The 15,294-nt window shown below is 46.4% G+C and overlaps 1 protein-coding gene across 4 annotated transcripts in view; it reads left to right on the top strand.

Moving 5' to 3' along the window:
• The window catches only part of MAP3K9 (mitogen-activated protein kinase kinase kinase 9), an 80,456-nt gene extending 65,255 nt beyond the window's left edge, over nucleotides 1–15,201 (top strand). For all 4 annotated transcript variants that reach the window (XM_066997769.1, XM_066997768.1, XM_066997772.1 and 1 more), the window contains 2 exons: nucleotides 10,366–10,465; nucleotides 12,547–15,201. The gene's annotated coding sequence lies outside the window, so the exon portion shown is untranslated. The remainder of the gene's footprint in view (nucleotides 1–10,365; nucleotides 10,466–12,546) is intronic.
• The last annotated feature ends 93 nt before the right edge of the window (nucleotides 15,202–15,294 follow it).

Raw genomic sequence — 15,294 nt, 5'->3', positions numbered from 1 at the left:
ACAAAAGTGGAAATGGCAAAATACCATTTGGTGGAGAAAGGAGCGTAACCTGAGGAAGAAAATTCCATTCTGTTCTACAGCTCAACACTCAGCTGCTAAAGGAGGTGAGTGATCCAGGAGAGGGGGACTGAAGTTGCAAGCTGCAGTTGAACATTGCCTGCCACCGACAGGGAAATGGGTGAGGGGACAGGAGTCCAGGGAATGAAAGTGGCTTTTGCCTTTGCACATGGTGTACCCTGGAAGTGCCCATATCCCAGGAGCTGGTCCTTGATGCTCTTCTGCACGTTGGGAGATGGGCTTTACTTTGTGAAGAACCAAATGTTCCTAAAAGCTACCCTTAGCTGAGGGTATTATTTGAGGAAAATAATTTCTCACCTTCCCTAGCAGGTAGGTGGTGGTTGTGCTAGGTAGCATCCTCTTTTCCCACTGCAGCTGTAGATAGGTAAGGGGGAAGCAAGTCAAGACCCTGGCACAACTTTAAAGGAGAGAAAAGAAACATCTCGTTTTGAATGGTAAGGGGAAGAAGAGATTCCGTCTTCCTGAGCATGCTCTCTTCTGCCTATGCCCTCGCCTTCTCTTCCCCATGTACCTAAAATAAAGACTTCTCTGCTGAGACAGATGATATTCTGAGCCTCGCTCCAATACGTCAGGCTCATACCAAAGAACAGCAAAATGCAGGTTTGGCACTCCAGTAACATTGCCTGGGGTATGAGTGAGGGCAGAGTGGAAATAACTGAACTGGTGAAAAATTGGCCAAGGAGATACCTGCTGCTTCGGGACGTACAGGAAAACAGGGACCTATTGGTGTTGCTGTGACATCCAAGTCAACATGAAAATTGATGCACTTGATCTGCATTTGACTTTCCCTCATGTAGAATTAAGATCAGCTTAAGTGAGGGAGCAAACGTCTAAGGAAAGTCTGGGATAGCTGCACACTGAGCTGCAGAGGCAGGATTCAACACTTTCCTTTTGCAGACAGAATAGGGTTGAGGGATATATAAAATACCATGGAAGTGTGCACGTGCTTGTGCATTCATGTCCTTTCCTACATATGCACACCAGTGTGTGTGTGTTGGGGAGGCATCTGCACCTAGCTCAGAGCATAAATTCTGTGTGGCTTCCAAGAGAGTGTTGTAGCCGGTGTCACAGCAGCTGCTAGAAAACAGCCCACAACCACTGCGCTATGCTTTTCAAAAGATCACACATCAAAAAATCATGAATTAAAACAAAATTCCTCATTCCTAATAATGTTAGCACTCTTAGTAACTCCTGTTATAGAATATAATTCTAAAAAGGCAGCTTACTTTTGCTGATTTTTCTACATTTCTAGGGAATGTCTGTTTTCAGGCTGTAAGACTTCATTTACATTAAATGTGATGACAAAAAGAAAAAAAAAAAACAAACAAGGATGTAGCAGCTTTCTGGATCGTGCTTCAGGAGTTTGCTTCCATAAAATGGTGGGTCTTCCTACAGCTAGAAAGGGGCAGTGCAGAGACTGGGCCAATGGAGATGAATTCACCGTGTATCCCCCACTCCTGCAAAGTCAGTAGGGCTCAGACCGAACTCTGGAAGCCAAAAATATCATCTATTTTTGCTAGTGACTGTCTGGGAGGAGCTCACAAACCTGATAGAAAGCCCAAGGCACCCCTTTAAGAAGTGCTCTGGCGGTGGAAGGAGAGCTTGAAAACCTTTGCCTTAGGACAGAAAGGACTCTGGCACTGCAGGCAAAACATGCAAGAGGATCAGAAGGGTTCTGTGTGAGCGAGGGTGCTCTGGGAAGGAAGTTGTCAGCCTTTCAGCGGGCTGCAGCATTTCAGGAAGCACAACCACATTGTGATCAAACATTCTTTTCATTGCAACAGATGACAAGACAGTTTTTCAGCAGACATTCAATTATTGTTCAAAATAGATGGTTGAGTATAAGGGGAAAGTTCTCTTTTTAGATGAAGCTGCTTTTCCCTTGGGACTTCTGCAATCAGAAAATACATTTGTAGCAGCTGGATCCTCCTGCCTCTGAGCTTTCTGGATCTACATCCGAATTTCAAAAGTACAGGCTGCTTAAAATATCTGAGATGCTGGACTGTAATGTCAGCCTGAAGTATGTAACATACTGCAGCGTAGGTAAATAATAAATAACATCTTTCCAATGCTGTCACCTTCTTAATAGGAACAGTAGAAAAAAAAATAGTGCTCCTTTTCTGCTAAATTTATCACCCTTCACTGACGCCTGGATGAAATCCACCGGTTATACAAGGAGCAAGAATTTACACTCCTCCTGCCTGCTCCGGGGCTCACACGGCAGGCTGGGCCGAGCAGGCTGCAGGCTTGCTGGTCGCTTTCAGGCTGCTTGGAAAGTTTCACAGGGGCTCTTCTTGCCGTGCTGAGGTTGCCTCTGATTCACAGAGCAGAGTGCCCATAAGCCTGCCCTTGGAAGACCATGTTTGGATGTCCTGTATGAGCTATTCCAAGCAGATACCCTGCTTCACCTTTGGGAAGGAGGGTCTCAACTGCCACAAAATGAAGGGATTAACCCCTTCTTGGTCACTTGGGTTTGTCCAGCTTCCTTTTCTCATGTCCATGTTTGTGAGATATGGGATATCCCAATCCTCCAGGCCATCGTCATCTCCAACATGCCATCGTCATCTCTGCAAATCTGCCAGGGCAATGGCAAACCCACGGCAACGTGCAAGCATGGGTTGGGGTGAGCAAGCACAGCAGCAGAGCTGGTCAAGGTAGGTCACAATCCAAGGTAGTAAAGCTACCTGCAAGCTTCCTATATTACATGGTGAGAGGCTTTAAGTAAAAAGTCTCCCAAAAGAAGTACATGAAAGAAAAATGATGACAAACCTTTCCAGTGATGGTAAATGCAGAGGTTCCTGGATTCCTTCAGTTGTTTGTGGGATTCAGCAATAGAAACTGGTGCAGAGGTTTGGAGTTCAATATTTGCCTGGAAGTGGATTAGCTGTTTAAGGTATCTCCTGCCAGCCAAATCAAAACAGATTATTCATCAAGCATATGCGTGCCTATTCCATAATACACTCAATTTCTGAGATTTTAACAGAAAAATGCTCACTGAAAAGTCACTGTTTGTGTTCAGCCTGAAATATTTTTCTATCTTCTGGCGAGGCCAGCCTCTGTGCTGTAGCAGCACGACCTGAGGAGTGCCACAGCACAGGTAAAAGCCAGCCACGTCCTCCGTACCACCCTGAAAGACGGATCAGGGAGTTACGGCTTCGGGAGACAAGGAGATGAAACCATCTCCCTCCGTGTTTCTTGAACAGGCATTACAGGCAACAGGGTGATGAGCTCATTTTCTGTTGTCTCGAATGTAGCTGTAAAAATGCCATCCAAGGGTTTCTTGTTTATTCTTTCTCAGCGCCGTTTCCCCATCAAATGTGTTCAGCTTGCAAGTAAACATTGCCTTGGATCTGAGCAGAAAGGCAACTCAGAAAGTGAAAACCTGTTCAGTCTGCCTCTGACTGTTACCTGCAATAAGATTTCTAATGTTCAGGCTTAGGTGACCAGATTACAGAGCTAAATCAGGATGTTGAAAAGCTAAGAGCAGTTTTGCTGCATTGCTGAGGCTACCTCTGTTTATTGCTGCTGTATTAGCTCCTGCAGGCAGAATCTCGCGGGGAGTTGTTTGGATTCCTTCCCGTTTAAATGCGTGTACGGGTGAGAGTAAATGGATGGATTTTCATCCTGCAGAGCAAACCCATGCTTGCTGAAGGGCCTTTTCTTTCTCTGATATCTAATCCTTTCCTTTGGCAATGTAAATAATGAGACACTTCTGCAGATCTGATTAAGCTCCCGGTCCCTTTCTAAATGACAGAAGATCAATACTATTACTAAATCCATTAAACAGTTCTTCACACTTCAGTTGTGCTCTCTCTATGATATATGAGAAAGAACAGAGGGATATTTTGGCTATTATACGGAAAATGCATGCTAGAGCCTCTTCTCGTGTTCCACTTTCTCTCCCTGGCTCAAAGCCACTCGCATCCTGCAGGCTGCCCAGCCCTCGTGCTCAGCCTCGCCGGCCAGAAGTCACCAGGGAACTGGGATGTGGGAGGGACTTCTGCCTTTCCATCTCCTAAGGCAGGCTGGGATCCATCGGTGGTATCTGGAAGCTCTGTCTTCCAGTTACTTTGTGATGACAAGTGAGCTGAAGTAGGTCTCCATTTAGGTTTTTGTTTTAATGCCTGTTTTCTGCTGCTACACTGATAACTTCCATGGTCCTCACATGAGAATTGGGGCATCACAGCTCTGTGCCCGTAAATGACACGGTGTCTGCAGTGGTGTCCCCAATGTGGTGTGTTTGTTGGGAATGATGTGCTCTCCCCATTTCTCCCATCGAGAAAGCCAATATTGATGGGACAGGACAGTACCTCCCCGGCAGTACCAGTCTTCTACAGTCTTACAACAGAGATCAGGTACCAAAAATGCTGGGGATACTGAATCCCCTTTCTCCACCTGGGATGGTCTCTCCAAGCCAGGCAGTGCTTGAGAGAAGAATGTGACTTTCTGTTGCCAATGGATGTGCCACTGTTACCTTAACTGTTCTGAGATCAAATGTATTAACTTTGCAACAATATAAAGATATAACTGCAATGTGACAGGTCTACTTTAAGAACGTGAACAGAGGTAGATAGAGATAGAGACTGAGGCAGCCAGGAAAAGCAGTTTGGGGATGACTGTAATTGGCCTGTGTGTTGTAAGGCGTGGAGAAGGAAAGCAAAGCAGCTCAGTGCTTAACAATGCCCTGAAATCCTAAAATGTACCGTAAGGAGGGACAGTGAGTAGGAACAGGCTCAGGTTCTTAGGGCAGGAGCCAGAGAGCCAGGGCTTGATATTTCTTTTCTGCGCTGTAACTCTCTCTACCACCACATGCATTGGGTTTTTGGACCTTGGCTTTGCTCGTTTGTGAAGCAGAACTGAAAACCTGCAGGGGTGCTGTGAGGATGTAATCGGTCTGTTACACGCGTTGAGATCTCCGAGGTTAACGGCGAAGTGTTACAATAAATCTGAGAATGAGGTAGGCAACCCGACATGCATTCATTCCTGGCTGTGGCGTGACAGCACCGCCAGCCAACCTGAGAGCTCCATCTGCATCCCGCTCCCCGGAACCGCGTTGTAATTATGCCTCATTGTGCTGCTTTTTTGTTCAACAACTTGCTGGCTGTTTCTCACGTCAAATGAATTATTCAGCAGCAGACTGTGTTCTTGTTTTTAACAACAGCAGCAACAATACTTCATGCTCATGGAGTCCCTTCAAAAGTGTGCTGGAAACATTAATTCCATAACCAGCGATGTGAGATGGGGTTAGCTCAGTGCACTGAGAAATGAGACTCAGCTCTGTGACATGGGCCAAGTAACACTGGGAGCTGCAGATCTAGGAGAAAAGTCCAGCTTCTACTGCTCTGCACAATTTTTCTTCCCCTCTGAGCTACTTTTCAGCAATGTTGTCACAAGCCGGATCCTCAGCTGCTACAATCAGCATTATTGCCTTCAACGCCACAGGGAAATGGCAGCTTTTGTCTGGATCCATCCAGCCCACATTTTCAGGCTGAAGTCCCATGGACTTCCCATGGATAACCTGACATTTTTTAGATGTCATTAGCTCACTGCTGCCATCAAGAGTGGTGAGTGTTTGGATTAGTTCCTCTCTGGGCAGAAGCTGAACCCCAACAAGCTGGCATATGAGGACAGGCTGAGTTTGCACGTGCAGCAGGTTGTTCAGTGAAGATGAATGATGCATGCTTGTGCCTGGCCACTTTACCTGCACTTCAGAGGTACTCTTAGGTCTCATGCTTGCCTGAAGATCTGACATAGTGGGCTTTATAGCATCACCGATAGTCTTGGAAAGTCAGGGACTTAACTACCCTACAAACAGTGATCTGGACTCAGCAATTAACGCCTTTAAGCATGAACCCAGGCACAGAGCCTGCAGTAGGTAGGGAGTTCTGGCTACATCCTACGGCACAGTTCAATGTAGCCAAGCAGCTACAGGTTTGAGTCTGTTCTTGCCATGGGTCTCCTATAGAGTATCAGATCCAATTCAAAGCTGGCTTTTCCCTGGGCTTAAGATACTCAATGATATTAGATCACTAAGATCACATCAGAGTCCTCAGAAACCTCACATTGCTTATGACTTGTGCATGGCACGTTTCTTTGGTGTTTTTAAAGAAGGAAACACTGGAATGTGTGTATTCACATCCTACAGAGTACCAAGCCCAGTCTTCAGCTGCACACACTTGATGTTGTTGAGAAAGAGCAAACGGCAAGCAAATGTCTGTGGTACCTACTACCTGTGAGTGTGGAATAAAAATCTGTGAAGAAAAAAAAAGAGGATGCAGAGCATAATCTTCACTGGAATCTGCACAAATGTTGATTAATGTTTTCCCATTTTTCCACTTTTTACCCTTAATCATCACTTTTATCAAGCACCTTCTGGTTTTCTGTTGGTGGTCAGGAGCACGAGCTGCTGACAAAACAAGACACCCAAAAGAGCTGGGGGTTCAAACCTGTGGGTCTCACTGCCTGTGCCTTCAACTGAGAAGTTTTTTGAACAAAATATCTATCTTTTGTCTGACTGGGAGATGCTGGGGAAAGAACTTGCAGAACACCACACTACCTCTGGATTTTGTACTGTTCTTAAATGCTCACATTTTGCTCGGACTTTATTAATCCTGCTTGTTCTGGATGATCTGAATGCGACTGGCTCTGTAGGTGATCTAAAAGAGCAGTAGGAGTTGCTTTGCCTGGTGTAAGACAACTGCAAATGATGTTCCCAACAGACTGTGACTCTCAGCCATCAAACAGTGTTTTTCTTAAATGCTGAAGGACTGCAGAGACCTTTTAAGTGCAGATCTTGTTAGCAACACTGCAAAAGTGGAACAGATATATTGATTCTCCCCACCCTGCCCAAAAGCTGGTACTTTATGACAGAATCTCACTTTTGCTTTGTCTTAAACTTTAACTATGTGTATCCTTTAAAAACAGAGAGATACAGATCTGTTCATTGTGTAGAAAAAGAATTGTGATTTCTCATTTCCTGGAATGTAATTGTTTCTCAGTCAAATAGGATGCAACTCAGTAAGGAGTATTAAAGACAGAATTAAACCTGGATAAGAAAAGCAGTTTGGGGTGAGACTTGAATGTGAGCCAAAGTTGTCTTGCTACTGCAAGGAATGCAAAACTTCTTACTGGAATGTATAAGGAGGCCAATCGTATACAGGACATCTGAAATAATGTTTCTGCTCTGTCTTGTGCTGGAAGACCCCACCTGGAGGACTGTCCTGTTCTCAGCACCGCACTCCAGTAAAGATGGAAACCACCTGGAAGAAATCCAGAGGTGAGCCAGGAGAACAACCAGAGAGCCAGAAAACTTGCTCAGTTGAAGAAATGTTGAGAAAAACTGCAAGATCAGAGTTCTAGAGAAGAGTCTTTCACAAATATCAGAGATTTCTGCAAAGAGAAAATATACATTTGTTGTATTTGCTGTAGCTAAAACAGGAATTAATTGGGTTAAGTCACTGCAAAGGAGACTTATTTTAAGCTTTAGTAAAAAGTCTCTTAACTTTCCATCTCTGAAGGCTGTGGTATTCTGTCACGGGAGGCTTGTAAGAACAGGTTAGACAAACATCTCTCAGGAGCAGATTAACTTAATCTGACCTAATTGCCTTAAGGCAATGGGGTGATGTAGATGCTCTCTTGAGGATCTTTTCCAGTCCTATTTTCGGAGTTAGTATTGCCTCAGCTTTATGGTGTGAGATGACATGGCTTGGCTGGCACATCATCAACAGAGCTGTGGTATTCCTGCAGGGAATCTGTATTACACTGCTGATGAGTGAAAGGAGAGATTCCATCTTTTATTAGAGAGACCTCCTTTATTAACTAAGTCCATCTGACATTGGATCACAGAGATGTAAAAATTTGGGATCCCTAGAGCTCCAAGTCAGTCTCTAGACAAATAACAGTTGGAATAGGAAATGGTGCCCCAGATCACTGAAAATAAGAGAGAGCCCTTACTACTCAAATTTAAGGAGCTTCTCTAAACAGGGACCTACCCCTACCCCAGGATGGCTGTGTAGTCCCAATGACTGTGAGAGTCACAAACTGGGAGTCAGCAATGGGGATATGGCAGTCAGAGGTCACCCCGACTTTCTCAGCCACCCCTCCAGCTTGTGGGGCTGGTGTCAGACACCGGCTTCTGGATCCGTTTTGTAAGCATCCTGATCTCACCGGAGATCTAAAGAACCCTGTGAAAGGGCTTGCAGCTTGGTTTGCTACGGTTATTTCAGGGAGCAGGCTTATGAGTTCTCCCTGAGTCAATGCTCAGAACTTGCCAACAGGCAGCCAAGCCTCAGAGATAACCTACTGAAGTCGGCAAGCTGTTGGTTGGATCTAATTCAGCCCCAGCAAGATGCAGGAGACCAGCTCTGAGTGAGGGAATATGCCATTTACATGTGGCCATTTTTCTAAGCAGGAGTTTGTAGGAGGCAGTATGAGACAGCTGGGTTTTATCTGATGCCAAAAGATTTGCTGTAGCACAGTACTGCTACTGTGTGAGGAGAAGGGAAGATGCAGTCTGCAGCTCTGTCAGCCCTTTTCGGAGAGATTGTGCCACAGTCCCTTCAGCCTGTGACTATCCCCTGAGCCCACTCCAGGCTATGCTAAGCTGCCTTCTCTGGGTTGCCATCAATGAATGAGAATAACTCTGGCAGCAAGGCTGGCTACAAACCACCCATTGTTGCTTAAAGGAAGTGAAAATCCTCATGTTCCCAGCTGTAAATCCCCCATCTGTCTTTGATAAGCACAATCAAAGGAACGCTTAGTCCATATGTGTCATTCTGGGTAATCTGAACGTGTACTTTTCCTAGCAACCACTAAAATACATTTTAATTGAGTATGATAAGCACAGCAACAGCTTCTGTCTAGTTCAAGAGTTGAAGACACTGCTGCAGAAGAGGAATGAGGTGGGACTGAATCTGAGTTTGAATCACTGCTGAAACGAATGACAGCAAAATTTTCTCCCCAATGAATTGGAACAGCAGCCAGCTTTATGGACAACTTTGGCAAAAGGGCTGCAATCTGAAGTGATCAAGGGAATCACACTCCTTGTCAGCCTTGAAAAACAAAGCTCTCATTTGGTTTGTTTCAGGTCCCCAAATGGTTCTGCCCTCAAAGCAGATAGCAAAGGTGGGTTACCACTTCCAGACGATACAGGTTTTAAAATAACAGCCTTTTGCGTATCTCCTCACCCCAGTGCTGCTGCAATGTGTTTAAAAATATAATAAGACAAGGCAAGTTGGTCTGTCTCTTGGTTCACCATGTGAAAAGCAATACAAAGGCAAATGAAAGGGTTCAGCATGTAAAGATCCGGCAGACAGCTGCTGCCTGAGGTCTCCTACTCACGTCCTCAGGAAGATGTCAGTCTGCCTCACTCCAGGGTCTCAGCTATGGTAGGGTCTGGTCACCCAGATGACCAAGTCCTACTTGGTGGGTAAGTTTGTCACAGATGGGAAGACTTGCTGCCAGCTCCATCTTTGCATTTTTTCTACCATGTTTTGCTTCCCTATTTCCTCTCTCTCTTGTGTTTTACTCCCTGTTGTCTTCCGTTCCAAAATTCCCCTTGTCTGGGAGAGAGGATGAGGCTAAGGCTATTCACATTGAATTGTCCGGTTTAGAACTCAATAGGCCTTTGGGACATGAAAAAGCAGTTACTGTGGGGAAACGTCAGTGACTGGATATTAACGTCTAACAATGACCCCCCATGGGAAAGGCTTTCAAAAAACAAAGCAACAATAAAACTTCCTGCACTTCAAGACTTTGCAAGGATGGCATTTCAGCTCGAGATTTTTGTTGCTTCTCCGTTTGCCTGAAAAATACTCCTCTTATTTTACAACGTGACCTTATCTGCTTGCAGTGACTGCTGGGCTCAGCCCTCCCTACAGAGCGGAGGGTCTGTGATGCTGCCACCCCTCAGCAAGAGATGTCTCCTGCTGCCTGGTGTCCGCTCAGTGCTTGTGAGACAAAAAGTTGTAGGAGACACAGAAGAGTCAAGGCCACATTTCTGGCTGTCAAGCTGGTTCAGCTTGCTTAGGAAATGCCGTGTGGTGGGATGGGCCGGGCAGCCTCGCAAGGCCTGGTCCCGCTCTGTTGTGTGCAGCTCTTCCCTCAGGGCTGAGCCCACAGCCACCTTGTGCCCCCACACACATAGGCTGGGGAATGCCTCCATAAATGATGGAAACAACGTAGTTGGGCGAGATGTGTTCATATTAAACCTAGTTTCAGTTACACGCAACCAGGTCTTTTTCCTTTCCCTCATAAGGCTTTTTGTTTTGTTTTGTTTTTTCTTGGCAGAGTTTATGTAAAGCTTTTCTCCCATCTTCAGTGCCCATAGTTTGCATTATGGATGTCAGCATTTCACAGCAGTCAACAACAAGCCTTTGACAGCACTGAGGTAAGCTGGGGCCTGGTACAGAAAATGTACAGTTTCATATGAATCACAGTTTTGATTTGTAGACCTGACAATAGACAAGAGAACATATGCTCAGATGCTTCTGTTAGCCCAGCTCTGAGGAGAAAACAGCGTAATGAGGAGAGCACAGTGGTGATTCACCCTTCCTTCAGCTCATCTTCCCTCACTGCTGCAGGCTGTGGTGGGCACCAGGGAGCTCTTGTCAGGGCGTGTGACACCCTCGAGTCCCAGCCAAGTGTGGGACAAAGGCCTGTGTGTGACAGGACTCTGAGCACGGGCAATCACGGAAAATCTGGTGGCATGAATCATATGAGGATTCACGTGGGCTCCACAGTCCCAGCCAAGTTCACCTTCTTCTCCCCGAATCCCCTCGCCAGCTCCAGCTGGCTGCGCTCCGGGTTGTTTCCTCACCAGCGACGGACCGCTACCAGCTGGCAGGGGTTCACAGGCCCCGGCAGGCAGAGGGAGCGAAGGGGAGCCCTCTGGAAGGAAGCAGAAGTTGTGGAAGTTAGTTACGGCAGGACTGCAGCTATTTATAAAACTTGGCTGGCGATGAAGGAAGGAGAAAGGCTGTGGGTAGGGCCTGTGAAGCCAGCTTCTCTGGCAGCACGTCTTCCTTCTCCCCTGCCATGGCTGGATAGCATAGCACGTGGGGCTCACAGCTACAGCCACGGCATTTTTCCCCACCTAATACCACTAGTAATTTTTCTACCTAAGCCTGGCAGAGTCAGCCCCGGCATGTGCTGCTCATTGCACAGTAGAGGGGGAAGTTCGGAAGGGCTTTCTTCTGCTCCCCATTTCTGGTGGCAGGGACAATTTGTTAAACCAGTCCCTGTATTAGCAGGTGAGAAAGATTTGGGAATTCATTCAGTGAGTTTGCTGCTATACAGTTGTCCTAAGAATAAGGAGAAAAAGGCGTATTGTGTTTCTTTCCAGCCTGCCTCATTTCCTCTCCTCCCCCTTGCTCTCTTATCTGTCCATGTAACGCAACAGATGTTTTCCATAGGATAATGAGTGGACATGAAGCGAGGGTAGCAAGGCAATTTCCTGGGCACCACGCAATCTATTTGTTTCCTGATTCCCCACCATAACCACTGCTGGAAACAGTTGCTGCAGGCACAGCTTTCCGAGCTGAATGAGTTTGAGCTGGTCCCTCGCTGTGACAAAGGGAGATCGGTCTCTGAGATACAAAAAAAAGAGTCTTATCCCCTCCCTACACCTGTGGGACCACTTACATCCCCTTCCGCCTCACAGGCTGCTAACTGCCTCAAAGTCGTGTGTTGACACAGGTTTCCTCTCATGTTCTTATCTGCTACCCATGAATTTACCTTCCCTAAACTGTAGCTGGGAGAGGACTCGTGCAGCCAGGAGGGTGGCTTGCCTTTTCGTCACCTTCACTGAGGCAGCAGGGAGGCTGCTGGTGTGGCAGCACGGCCTGCAGCATTTAGCAGCTGAGGAGCTCATCAAAGATCCGCTTAGAACAACCTCTGGAAACCTTCTCATACCAGTTGCAGTGATACAAAGTCCTAGTAATTGGTTATGCAAATCCATGAATAGTATTAAGGAACCTTATAATTAACTGCACCCTCCCAAGCATCCCATCTGGGTGGCGTACTGGCCTACCATTGTGCCTCTTTATTTAAATAACTCCTGCCCAAGCATCTCAACCACTGCATGGAGCTTCACAGAAGCAGCTCGGGAGGAACATCAGTGTGCTTCAGGATGCAGAAGCAAAGCTGAGTAAACAGGCAGAGAAGCAGGGTAGTCAGCAGGTCCTGTGTGGATTTGGTGTGAATTCCCATTGCCCACACATACCCATCCCCTTCCCTTCTCCTGCTCTCAGAAATAGAAAAGAGAGGGTACAATCAAGGGATTAAGCATAAAGAAAACAAAGCAGACAAAGCCTCTGGAGATCTCACATAAACTGCCACAAGAACACAACTGCTTTGTAGTCAGCTGGGCTGAATTTTGGGGACATCATTCACACAGATGAAACTTGCAGAGAAATTCTAGTAAAGTGAAATGGAGATATGCTGCTCAAGATCTTCATTTTCATTTTACAGGTACCTGGGTTCTCCAGCAAGCCAGAACAGCCAGACCTTTGCCTTCCCATCAATCCTGAAAACCAGTCATATCCTCTTAATTTAAACAAAGGTTTCTGCCCTGTCCAGGCCACTTTTTCCAACTGCAGTGGTTAACACATATTTGGAAAAATTCTGCAGCCAGCATGTTTGTCTTCTCACAGTTTCAAAAATGATTTTTGCTGGAGGAAGGAAGCCTCCCCCTTCATTGCCCCCTCCAGCTGGAAAATCACCTCTAATCTTACTGTCCTTTTTCCTGCTATGTATCCTGCCAATTAAATCTGGGTCTTGTTATTAACTGCAAATAATGTGGCTAAGCCTTTGGTAGGTTTTTTTTTTCTTTTTTTTTTTTTTTTCATAGTTTAATTCTCATTCTGCCCATGAACCTGGGTTTGGCTTGTAGTTTGCATCTCATGATCAGCTCAGCCTTCTCTCATTTCAGCCTCAGCTCTTGCTTGGTCTCAGCTTTCGTCCTGCTCAGCCAGGCATCTGCCATGTCGTTTTGTTCCTGCTGTTTTCACATGTGATGGGTGTATGGACTCATTTCCCATCGCACCGGACACATTTTAATCCTGCTGGGTACTTGGAGGGGCCTGTGTTCATTCCCCCATGTACTGCATGTTGAGGACATATGCATATGCCACCTGGCTGAGCTGGAGCATTGTTTGCTTGTTTTGGCTTTTGGGATTTTTATTCCTACGTTGCCATTTGACTGTTCAACATAAAAATACCATTGACTTGTAGTAGACATTGCCACCTTCAACAGAGGTTGTCTGTTCATGGTGTCACCAACTCCCTACAGCTGTGGGTGGGAAACTTGGGTGGGGTTGGGTGGCCCCTGCCCATACATCAACAGCTGGCTGGTAAGGACTGCTCACTGGAAAAAACTCTACAAGGCAGAGCCGGCTGCTGCGGGGAGAGTGCAGTCCACAGAAGCTCTGTGCCCTTGGTGGCATTGCTGCTCTCTCCCTCCTGGACATGCACAGGGCCACCACATGGAGTGTTGTGCACGTTTCTCTCAAGCTCTGTGTTACTGTGGAAGCACACAGATGCTACGTAGCTGGCAAAACAGTCCCTGACTCTGTTTTCTTTCTGTTGACTTCCTTCTTTTAGCTTCTGGTGTGAGTGTGCACTGGTTGGAGGTACCAAGTGTCAAGGTACATAGGGACAACCATTTCCTGAAGAAAGTAGCTTCTTGTGTAGCACCTGGAGACTTGTGGAGATCTTTTTCATATGCACGTCCACAAATTTCCTACTTTCTCACATACTTTGTGATAGTCCTGGAGAAAAAGTGGCTGAGAACTGAGGAGTCTGTACTTTGGTGTGCTGTGCCCCCTTTATACTACCATAAGCTTGGGACTGATGTGGTGACAGTATGCCATTGAAGCTAATGCAAGGGCTAAAACTGTTTCCAGACAATGTGACAGGGCCATGGACCTCCATCTCCAGTGACTGGAAAATGCCTTTCCTCTTGTATTACGGCCATGAGTGATAAGCCTGCCTCTGCTCGCCTGCATTTTCCTGGGGCAGAGACTGTGTAGGTGGTGTCCTCTCCCCTTACATGGCCTGCAGGATGAATCCTCAGGTCAATCCTAGTGGAGAGAGACCTGCAGCTGTGGGATGATCTGTTGTGAGCAATGTGACGTAACGGGGAGCCACCTCTGTTTGAATTCGCTGCATGCCATGGTGTCTGTAGGATATGGAGAACTTCATGCACCTGAGAATCAGAATCTTTTTATCTCTGTGTTTTACACAGTACTATATACGCCTTGCAGGCACCCAAACACACCACTGCCTAAACTTTTTTTTCTAGTTAACAATCATTTACAGAATTTCCCTCATTGTCCTTTGTCTTTAAACTAACTGTTGTCCCAGCAGCAGCTGCAGGCTCATTTATAGCTTAGACATGGGTAGCGGTGGGCAGAGGCACTTGTTCCTGGCAGAAGTGTTATGAACCATGGGCTATCTAAAGAGGGTGCTGGTGCTGCCCCCAGTACACAGTCCTGTCCTTCACAGTAGCTGCACACAGCACTCCCAGTTTTGGGAAGCAGCTGCTTTCCACCACCCACCTGAGAAACGTGAACTTCTGGTGCCATCCTAGGTAGTACATTGCACACAACTGAGGTAGGTCCACCTTACCTCAGAGACTTAGATATCACTCGATGGTCCCTTCCCCACCTCTGGTGTGGACTGGATGTGTCCCTGAGCTAAATAATACAAATTCACTTTTTTTTTTTCAGAGACAAGGGTAAAGATTTGCCTTTTCCCTTGATGTTTCTCGATCAACTCTTTCAAATTTTGGCTGGAAAAAATTGTGGCAAGGTACCACAGCAGGAATGTGGATGCCATAGCTGCTGGGACCAGAGCACGCAGCACTCAGCTGAACTTTGCATGTTCAGCTTTCTGTGTTTCAGTCTGCACGTCTCATCCAAAAGGGCTGATTGAACTATGGGTACAATGAACTTCACATTGACCACTGATGAGAGCACGCATGTTCACCCTGCAGCTGGGAGCAGTTCCCTGTGGGCCACTCACGGGGCAGTCACACTGGAGATGTGTTCGTGGCACTTACTGATCCCATTACTGACAGTTCCAGAAAAGGATCCTTGAGCCAAGGAGCCTGAGCTCTCAGAATTGATTAGACTGCTGCAGTAGATCTAAAAGGCCGTATGGGCTGCTGAAATAGCCTCCAAAGCTGTTGGTCCTGCCCTGTTTGTCAGCACCATGGTC

The sequence above is a fragment of the Anser cygnoides genome, chromosome 5, assembly GCF_040182565.1.
Source record: "Anser cygnoides isolate HZ-2024a breed goose chromosome 5, Taihu_goose_T2T_genome, whole genome shotgun sequence".
In the NCBI taxonomy this organism is placed as follows: domain Eukaryota; kingdom Metazoa; phylum Chordata; class Aves; order Anseriformes; family Anatidae; genus Anser; species Anser cygnoides.
Note: the sequence above shows the minus strand (reverse complement) of the source record. Positions and strands in the feature narration are given on the sequence as shown.